This window comes from Cryptomeria japonica, chromosome 10 (genome assembly GCF_030272615.1).
Source record: "Cryptomeria japonica chromosome 10, Sugi_1.0, whole genome shotgun sequence".
NCBI lineage: Eukaryota > Viridiplantae > Streptophyta > Pinopsida > Cupressales > Cupressaceae > Cryptomeria > Cryptomeria japonica.
Window position 1 is genome coordinate 124,967,311 of NC_081414.1, and position 9,855 is coordinate 124,977,165.

The window sequence follows — 9,855 nt, forward strand, 5'->3', positions numbered from 1 at the left end:
TGTCTTGTGAGATTCACTTCATTTTCCTTGATGGTTGAACAGTAATGGGTCTAGACTCTTCTCATGCTTACATAGTCAAAACTATTGTTGAAAGTATATTAATCCAATAAAACCATAAATTACAATATAGAAAATGTTATTTTGAATAAAGAATATATTACTTAAGAAGTACCAACCCTTGTCCATTGGTTGGAGTGGACCCTTGTTGCACCTCTAGAGAGAAGACAATCAACTTTTAGTAATCAATAAATAGATTAAATCCTTTTTTATTTCATAGTTCAAATAAAAAATACATGCTTGCTACAAAATAATACATTTTTGGTCTTCCTTTTTTTCTTTCAACAAAAATCTATATATTTGACCTTTTTCATAGTTACATATATCAAATATTTTGTTGTAGTAGAGGGGGTTGCTAATAAGTCTAAAACGGCTTGTTGATGATGAGGGTAATTGACAAGCCATGAAAAGTGCACAATAACCTTAAACATCGAATTGATGGAAGCAATTGACCTATTGATCCATTGAGAAAGAAGATGGCAACATGAGGCTTCCCTATTAATGATGGCCTGAATTATAAAATCTATAATAGTAAATTTAAGTATAAATAAGATTCTTCACACAAATTATTAAAGAAAGTTGTGTATGTTTGCATGTAGACGAAGTTCCTCACAATAAAATCCAAACTAGAATCAATCTCAATTATATTTATATGTGGACCCTATTTGAGACGTTAGTGTGGTTTTAGTTAGGCAACCTAAGCAAGTCAAAGCTTAGAATGTGTTGTTTAAGCCTCGCCACACTAATATATTTTTTGCATTAATCATTTCAATTTATTTTAGAAATACCAAAACTAAGTGTAGTGGTTATGTTGATTGAAATTTATTTAAAATAAAATATAAAAATATGAAGTTCCAAAAAATATAATTAACCTTAGATATCAATATTGTGTAATTTAGTTATAATCAACTCAAAAGTTATATTTATTTATGAGTAATTGGATACAATAAATATATAGAAATTTTGATGTAAACTTTGTTGCAAATAGTAAATTCAAGATTTGTGACAAATATATAGTGTTGTCTTACAGCTTAATGATAGGTCTTTGTGTCAACTAGTGGACTATGAGGGGATACCCTTTTATTGCACATTTTATTTTGCTACCAAGCATTTGGCCTTTGATTTCTCACATGGTGCTCAAAGGAATTCTTCCTCAACTTGGTGGAAGAATATTATTCATGACCACCTTGTTGTTTTTCCTAATGTTGTTTCTAAAGATGATACTATTTTAGAGTATTTCTAAATTTCTATTTCCTCTTGTCCTAGTTCAGCTGATGTTCTTGAGGAACTAACATGGCCTTTTTCTCTAATTATTTGTGCTCCTCTTTATCCTGTTATAGACTTACATGTTGGTGTTTTTTGCTAGTCTAAATCTAGTTCCAAAAATAAACTAATAGATGTTGTATGTAAGGTTTCTTTTGTTATCTTTTCTACTAATGTCTGTCAGACAAATTCTTTAGACATAGTTCCTAAGTTCCACAACAGTGTTAATAATTCTTTTATTGTTCCTCTTGATATTGTTGCTGACCCTAATGGTACTATCATTTCTAATTTCTTTTTTGTTGACCTACCTTTTTCTTCTATGAGTCAGTGTTTCTTTGATTGTAGTGATGGATCTTCTTGGAAAATGTTTAATGAAAGAAGAAATTTTACACTAAAAAGTTTCCACCTTCTCTTATTAGGATGCAAGCTAAGCAGTCCCAAAGTTCTAATTTAAAATAGGTTGTCTTCTTTCGGCTCCAACTCTATTGCTACTTCGCTTGTTGTCCTATTTTGATTCTTTTTTTACTAGTTTGGTTCCAGTATGGTTTAAATGATTTGTATTTTTTATTTGTAATGGGTTGGGGCCCTTCCCCATTTATTTTGATAAAAGACAACTAATCTTCTGGAAACATTAACACTCAAGTTTCAGCCACAACACCCCTTGTTGTAGCTCATTTTTCTTCTAAAACATTCAAGAAGGTCATAGCTTCACACCACTTTCCCAGTCCTTGCATACCATTATTTAATTGATTAACAAAAAATTGATGAAGTTTGAACTTATCCATCTTGTTTATACCTCAAAACAATTACATCCTTCCTTAAACTCAAAACACTTTTGTCAATATCATCATCAACTTGAACATGAAACAAAGAGATGTATGCATCTAAAAAATGAAATTCAAGACCTCATCAATTCTAATGTTATCGTGGTGGATGGTGTGAATGCCAAAGGGAATAAATTGGTAACACCACCTAATCAAAACTTGCAAATACTTACCAATCATTTGCCTTCCTATTCCACAAATGTTGTTGAGTATAATGATGATATTCATATAAATATTGATGGCATGTACAATAAAGCCAACAATGTTCTAGATTTTATAGAACAAGAGAAACAAAATCTAACCCTTGTAGCCTAAATAGAGCAAGCTACCCTCATAGTACAACAAGATTAAAGGCATTGTTCACTTATCGTTAAAAAGGGGGTAGAATATATTGTTGTTGAAATTATTAGGCTTATTGATATCCTAGATAGCCTATCCTGTGATTTCTCACAAAGAGAAGGCAAGAAACACATATCAGAGTTATCTCTATAGTGAGAAGAAGTTATGCAAATGACATAGGCCTTGACCCTATCTCAAGTAGAGAATGAATTGCACAAAAGAAGGTGACAAATATTTGAAATGCAATTCCTCATAAAAAGGAGGATACTATCATAGAAGAAGCACAAGTAAGGTATCTTGAGACACAATTTCCCATGCTAAATTAAAAAAATAATTGCAACACAAATTGAACCACGTAAGAGTCAACAATATTTTAAAATTTATAAATAAATAATCTCCTTTCTTAATAGGGACAAGACATTGTCAACCATACACATTATGCACATCTATAAAGCCTTCCCACAACCTTCATTATTCCTATCTCTCACATCTCTCTAGTTGAGTGAAAAAAATGTTGATTTCTAGAGGAATTTGGAGACATTTCAAAGTTAGAAAAGAAAAGAAAATGCATATATTTCTTAATTTTGTGAGATCAATGCTACTCTCCCAATTATATGAAAACCCTCTAGTATGTACATGCTTTTTTTCTCAATAGAAAAAATTTAAAATAGATTCTCTTAAGGATTTCATCCAATCTTCTTGTGCCCTTTCAATATAATCTTGATTTTGTAGAAAGTAATTATCAAAGCCCTCTAGAGCTTCATGACCAACTATGTGAATTATTCCAACATGGGTTCCTTATGGGTCATCATGAACTATCTATGCTAAATTTATATGTTAGTAAGCTACATATTCAAAAAAAAATTCTCCACAATTAGATTAAGTGGATAAAAGGGATGGAAAAATATCATATGGCCCAAGAATCCCTTGGACTTCCCATAAATCAGGGGTACTCTAAGACCATCTCATTTCCCAAATATTTTTGGGCTTTGCTTTATTAGTCCCATGTCACTAAACGAGGAATTTGGATGACTAGAAAATAATTCCTACACCAATCTAAGTGAGAAATATTACAAAATTTCTTAAAATCTTCTCAATTATAGACACAAATGAATATTCACTTAACATTTGTAGATCAGGAAAAAGGGGGTAATCAATTCCAAAACCAAAACATGAAATAATTGAAACTAAGCTAATCATAAAACTTAATCTAACATGTTTATTCTTCCTAATCTTATGAACAAGACCATTGAAACAAAAACATGATGCAAACCTTGAAATATTCAATGAAGCCTTGTTCTTACTTTCATCTCTAATGATGTTATGTTGCTCTCTTGTTTGCTAGGTGCACGAAATAGGCGAAAGAAAGGATTGGTGTTCGAGATCTACTAGGAATGTGATTATGCAAGATTAATTTCTAAGACTATTTTGATAGAAAAACAATTCTTAAGCTAGATGATTGCTAAATAAATTGACAAAATGAAACTATTCAAAAATTAGATCTCTAGACAAACTGACAGAATTAGATTACTTAAAAATTAGATTAATACTAGATAAACCGATAGAATGAAATTACATGGAAGTTATTTTTGCTAAACTAATTGGATAGAATAAGATTACATAAGAAAATTAGATGAATTAATTGAAAGGGAGGTCTCAAATTATAGAAAACTGAAGACTAGACAAACAAACGAGATTGAAAACATTTTTGATCAAGTGGATCGACCAAATTGAATGCATGACAGCAATGTCATTTGAGGAAGGATGAAGGAGATGAGGAAAAAGCAGAGAAAAAGAAAAAAGTAGATTTTCGAGGATGCATACCTCATTTCAAATTTCAAATTAAGATATATTGAGATATTTCCAAAAAGCCATATTTTCTAAAATCAAAGAGGAATCCCAAGATAATATTGCCATTTTTCAAAAATTAAGAAGAAATTGGGCAATTAAAAATAAAAATAAAAATAGATATTATCCTCATATGAGAAGATAATTAGAAAATTAAACAAATAAAGATATTTATTTAATTTCAATGGCATGATTAGTTAATTGAATAATTTAAATAAATTATTCAACTATAGGTTATGAGAAATGAACCTTGAATTAAGTAATTGAAATTATTTAATAAAAGGGATAAATCAAAATTAATTGAATAATTTAATATTATTTAATTAATATTAAAAGGGGATGAGTTTGATAAAATGTTTTAAGAGATTAAGGAATATTTAGTAAAAAAAAGAGTTTTAATTAATTAAAGAATTAATTAAACCTAAGAGGGCAAGTTAGTCAAATTGACATCTAAAAACCCAAATTAGGTCAAATTAAGTCAATTTTGGTGAAAATGAGTCAAAATGGGAAGAACTGGAAAGTTTTAGATAGAAAATGGGAAAAATGCAGTGAAAGGGAGAATTAGGGTTACTAGGATGAGTTCAGGACAAATTGACATGTTAAAAAATGAAGACGTGGGTGCTAACCATTTTTAATTTTTTATAACCTTAATTAAAATATGCAAGATATTGATAACCACAACATTTAATTTACATGGGGGAAGCCCTTTCAAGAGAAAAAACCCACATTCCATAAGCATAGCCTAAGTTATCTTATAAAAAAACATTTAATGTTACAATACATTAACTAAGCTAATCATTTAGGATTCCTCAACTGTAATAGGATTTTTGGATTTATTTTTTATGGCATAATAGTGTCTCTAAAATATTCAAACCTATACTTTGATAGTAAAATGAAACGTACCAAATAAATATAACTCCATGAGAGAATATGGACACCTAGAATTGACACATAGAAAAAATCTAATTTTTTTGTTCATTTATTGAGTTTTCTTGACATGCACAATATTTGTAAGGATACAATAGCCTTACATGGAGTGTAATATCATAAGTGGTACCTAGCTAACTGACATATTAATTTGTTTCCAATGTGTATCTCTTCATTAATAGGACCATTTGAAAAGTTAATGTGTTTGCATGCATGCAAATGCCTTACATGCATGCAAATACCTTGCATGGATAAGCATCACCCAATCATACTCAGCTCACAACCTATCATACTCAGCTCACAATCTATCATCATGACTCTTCCATCTATCATAAATCAGTCATATGCCAATCTACTAGCAAATCTATCATAAAACTCTTACAAGAAGTTATAAATAACATCAAATTAGATACATGATGGGGTCCACTAGGTGGGACACCTACTTCCACAATTTACGTTTTTATATAATACACATCACCTCCATGTAGGATACCACCTCAGCCAGTAGGTTCCATGCAAAGTGATACAACATAGTCAATAATTACAAAAAACATAAGATAAATAATTAATCATTCTTCACAAATTCTATAAATTTTATAAAATTTAAGACACCTTGATCCCAACATTTTGCTCGGTATCTTGAAAATATTTGATTTAGAATAGACACATTTCAAGACCATGAAGGTACTCTTCCTTTGGTCACTACCAATGCTTGTATTATTAGGTGTGAAAGAATGCCAAAACCACTCTATTGCTCTAAATCAGTCTCATCAACCAATACTTGTTGGAGCCTTGCTAGGGCATGACAATTTATTTCATTAATTTAGGAGAAAAAATAGGACTAGATTGGTATGAGGTGTTGAACACCACAACTCTTTATGCTTGCACCTCTCATTACATCCCTTGATTAAGTACCTCTAAATGTGATCTAATACTAGCTCATCAAAGTCACCCACTATCACAAATATAAAAAAGTCGGTAGGAATTTTTTATGACTACAATAAGGAGGAATATGACTATAGTGTATGACTGCAAATAAGGTATCCAATAAAAAATCTAGATGCATATATAATTTAGCCATGAGGATATGGCTTGATTTTAGTAGGGGTATGCTGGTCTAGATTTATACTATATTGATTGCACATATTATGCCACATTTTATTATTGTTCTAGAAATTTGGTATATTTAGTGTATTGGCAAACCCTTTTAACTAATGTTAGGACAAATAGATCACATGTAGTGCCCCTCGTAGACTTGCATTTTGACTTGTGCTTAGATAGACTTATTTAGACTTATGATGGTTATTTGGATGGTTATTTATGACTCTTTTGCTATCTTAGATGGTATCATCGATGTTAGGACTTATGTGGATTATATGACTTGTGATGATACTAACCCTATTTAATGATGGTGATTCTACATGATGTTTGATATCATTTTGTATGACTATCTTCATGAGTAGAGACGATGCCATATCACTCATTGCGAGTGGGATAAGTCGTCACGATTCTCTATCACTTGCCTGTTTATATATATGTATCATATATTTTGCATTGGTCTTTAATGCAGGTTTGCAAGTACCAGACATCGACTCCACCTGGCTTCATAGGTCTGAGCATGTCTTTATCTCAATGGCAAGTTGTCAGAGATGACATAGTTTCCCTCACACACTCTAGGTCTAAGATGTGTACCTTTCCGGTTGCGCCACGACGCAAGTTGTGGTTATGGTCTTGTCTCAAGTTCATTCCCTTGGCGTAAGTGGTTTAGAGTCCATTTTTATGTGATGAATGTGTGATTGTTTAATTATTAGATTGTAAGTACTTATTGATTAATTGATTTAATCATGGTGTATTTCTAATCATCAATTATCTATTTATTGATAGTTATTTATGATTGGTGAGATTTAATTATTTTAATGATTGGTTTATTTATCATTTGATGGTTTATCCATTATGTAATTATTATTTATTTGTATTGTTTTATTATTGAGTATTTATTTATTTACTTGAGAATTATCAATTATTAGATAATATTTATTATTTTGATTTATTGATGAGCAATCTATTTATATTTATTTATTTGTTGTTGTTGAGCTTTATTTAATTATTAATTATTATTGATTTTTTAATTTATTGACTTTATCAATTTATTTATTATTATTGGTGATTTGATTTTATATTTTTAATTGGGTTCCTATTTCTAAGGCTTTATGCTTTTAATTTATTAATTGATTATATTAAGTTATGAATCATTATTTAATGTATTATTATAAATTGATATTGTCAGCAATAGCAAAATGAATATATTTACCTACCCTTGCATATGATTGGTGAAATTTTAATTGGTAGGTAAATTATAATGAGGAATAATATATGCCTCAAAACTATACAAGATAGGTAAATAATATAGTTTTTGGATTATTTTCATTGGTCAGCTTGCAATATGGTTTTTGGTTTTAATTTGTGTATTTATTCAACTTCCTGTGCATTCACGGGGGTTGGGAATTTAATTCATGAGATTGAAGATTTAGATTTTGGGAGATTTGCATTGAATTTGGATTCAAATTTTGTTGAAGGTTTTTGCTGGATTTGGATTGTGCTTCTAGTTTTCTCCTTGCTTCATCTTTTTCCAAGTTGCTTTTGTTGTCGGAACTCTGCATTTTGATTTCGGAAAGATTGTATGCATTGTCTGGAAAATATTATCTGGGGGAAATGGTTTCATGAATTGCAATAGTTTAATTGTTATTTGGTAGTGTATTGTTTTGGGGGAAATCTGCTTTTCATTGATCCTATTTTTTGCAAATTGCATTGTCGGGAGCTCATTGTGTATTCTTTGTGTTGATTTTTCTTTTGGTTTTGAGAAAGTGTTGGATCATGATTTAAATTGCATTTGGTTATTCTCTTGAGTAGATTGCAAAATCTTCCTTGGTTTGAGCTTGCTTTGGTGTCTTATTCCTATTGTGCGGATGAGTATTCTTTGTGATTGCACTGGGAATGTGCATGACACATGCAACCACTTGCATTGGCTGCAATTTTTCCCTATCTATCTTTCTTGAGTCCCCTTTGGGTGTATGCAACTTTTTTATACTCTCTTTTGATCAGTTTGGCTCCCTAAACCTTAGTTTTGGCTCAGTGGGAGTAGATCTTCTTATTGCAACATTTTGCAGAGATTATGTACTTGTTATGTTTGATTTATTTGTCAGCAATTGGATGTCTCAGACCTTATGTATGCATTATGAGGGTCATTTGGGACCCCTAAGCCTTCTTGAGACCCCTTCTTAGCCTTATGTCTTAGTATTGTGCAGTTTTCTGCTATTCTCCCAAAAACACTATGAAATCACCCAAAAACGTTGTGAATTGGACTAGGAGAAATACCACACAAACCAAGGGTGTCAACCTATACCCTAGAAGCACCATTGTTTGTACCAACAGTGCTGAGAAACATACCAGCTGTGCAAGGGTCCTGATTTGCATATGAAAGCCAATTGACCAAAAATGACATCCCAGAGGCAAGAAACACTATGGTATGAACCAAAAATGCCATTGTAAGTTCAAAAAATGATAGCATACATACAAGGGGTGCCAATCTATGAACCAAATGTGCTAAACTCTCTCGAGGGTCTCTGAAAGTCAGTTTTAGCTTATTTGAGTGCATTTTTGGATTGTGTGATTACTCTAGAGGCTTGTGCAATATGTATTTACATTATCAAAGTTTATTATGATGTAATTTTTATCTCTTATTATATTTCATTTTCTCCGATAAGAGGGTTCATGCCTTTCCATTGAGGTGTTTCCTATGTGATTTGATGCTCCAATGAGAGGGAGAATGCCTCGTTGTTAAGGGATTGATTATATGACTCCAATGAGATGTTTTATGCCTCATTGTTGAGGATTTGATCTTATTTGTATCTCTTTTATATTTTTCATCATGATTGGATTATCTTTGATGTTGCATTTGTGAAGGCCTCCTTCTTTGAGTTTGATTCATGAGTCCTTTTTGCTTAGTTTGTGCTCAGTTTGTTGTGATTGTTGTTGTATCTTATTTGGGCCTTCATGATGATGTTATGTGTTCATTTGATATATATTTTCACCCTATGGTAATGGTCCATGGTAGAGAGAGTGAGCTCTTGCATGTGTGGACCAAGGTCTTGAGCATTAGGGCTCTAGGAGGGGGTCTAGACTTGTTGGAACCAAATGAAGAGTTTATTGTAATTGCAAGTGATGAATTAAACAATTGATTAGTGGGTTTGGGCATTTAGGAATTTACTAAAGAAGATAATAATTGACTATGAGCCCCTCCTCATAGCCTTAGAAGCGTGCGCGTTCGGGATGAGCTTGGAAAGACTGTTGTAGTGGTAAACTGGTCTCCCTTTAATGGCTCCAAGATTGAGATGACTCCACATGTCTATCATGGTGAGTCTTGTCTCCTTCTATTGTAAAGATAGCATGTGATGACACTCTTTCCTTAGATGTGTCCATTGTCCATATGCCTTTCTTTATTGTTTTTTTCAGCCTTGTGTTGTCTTTTTGTGTTGTGATATCTTGTTAAAGTCTTTTTGAGTCTTGATGTATCCTTTGGTTGATAGGTGTCAGATTA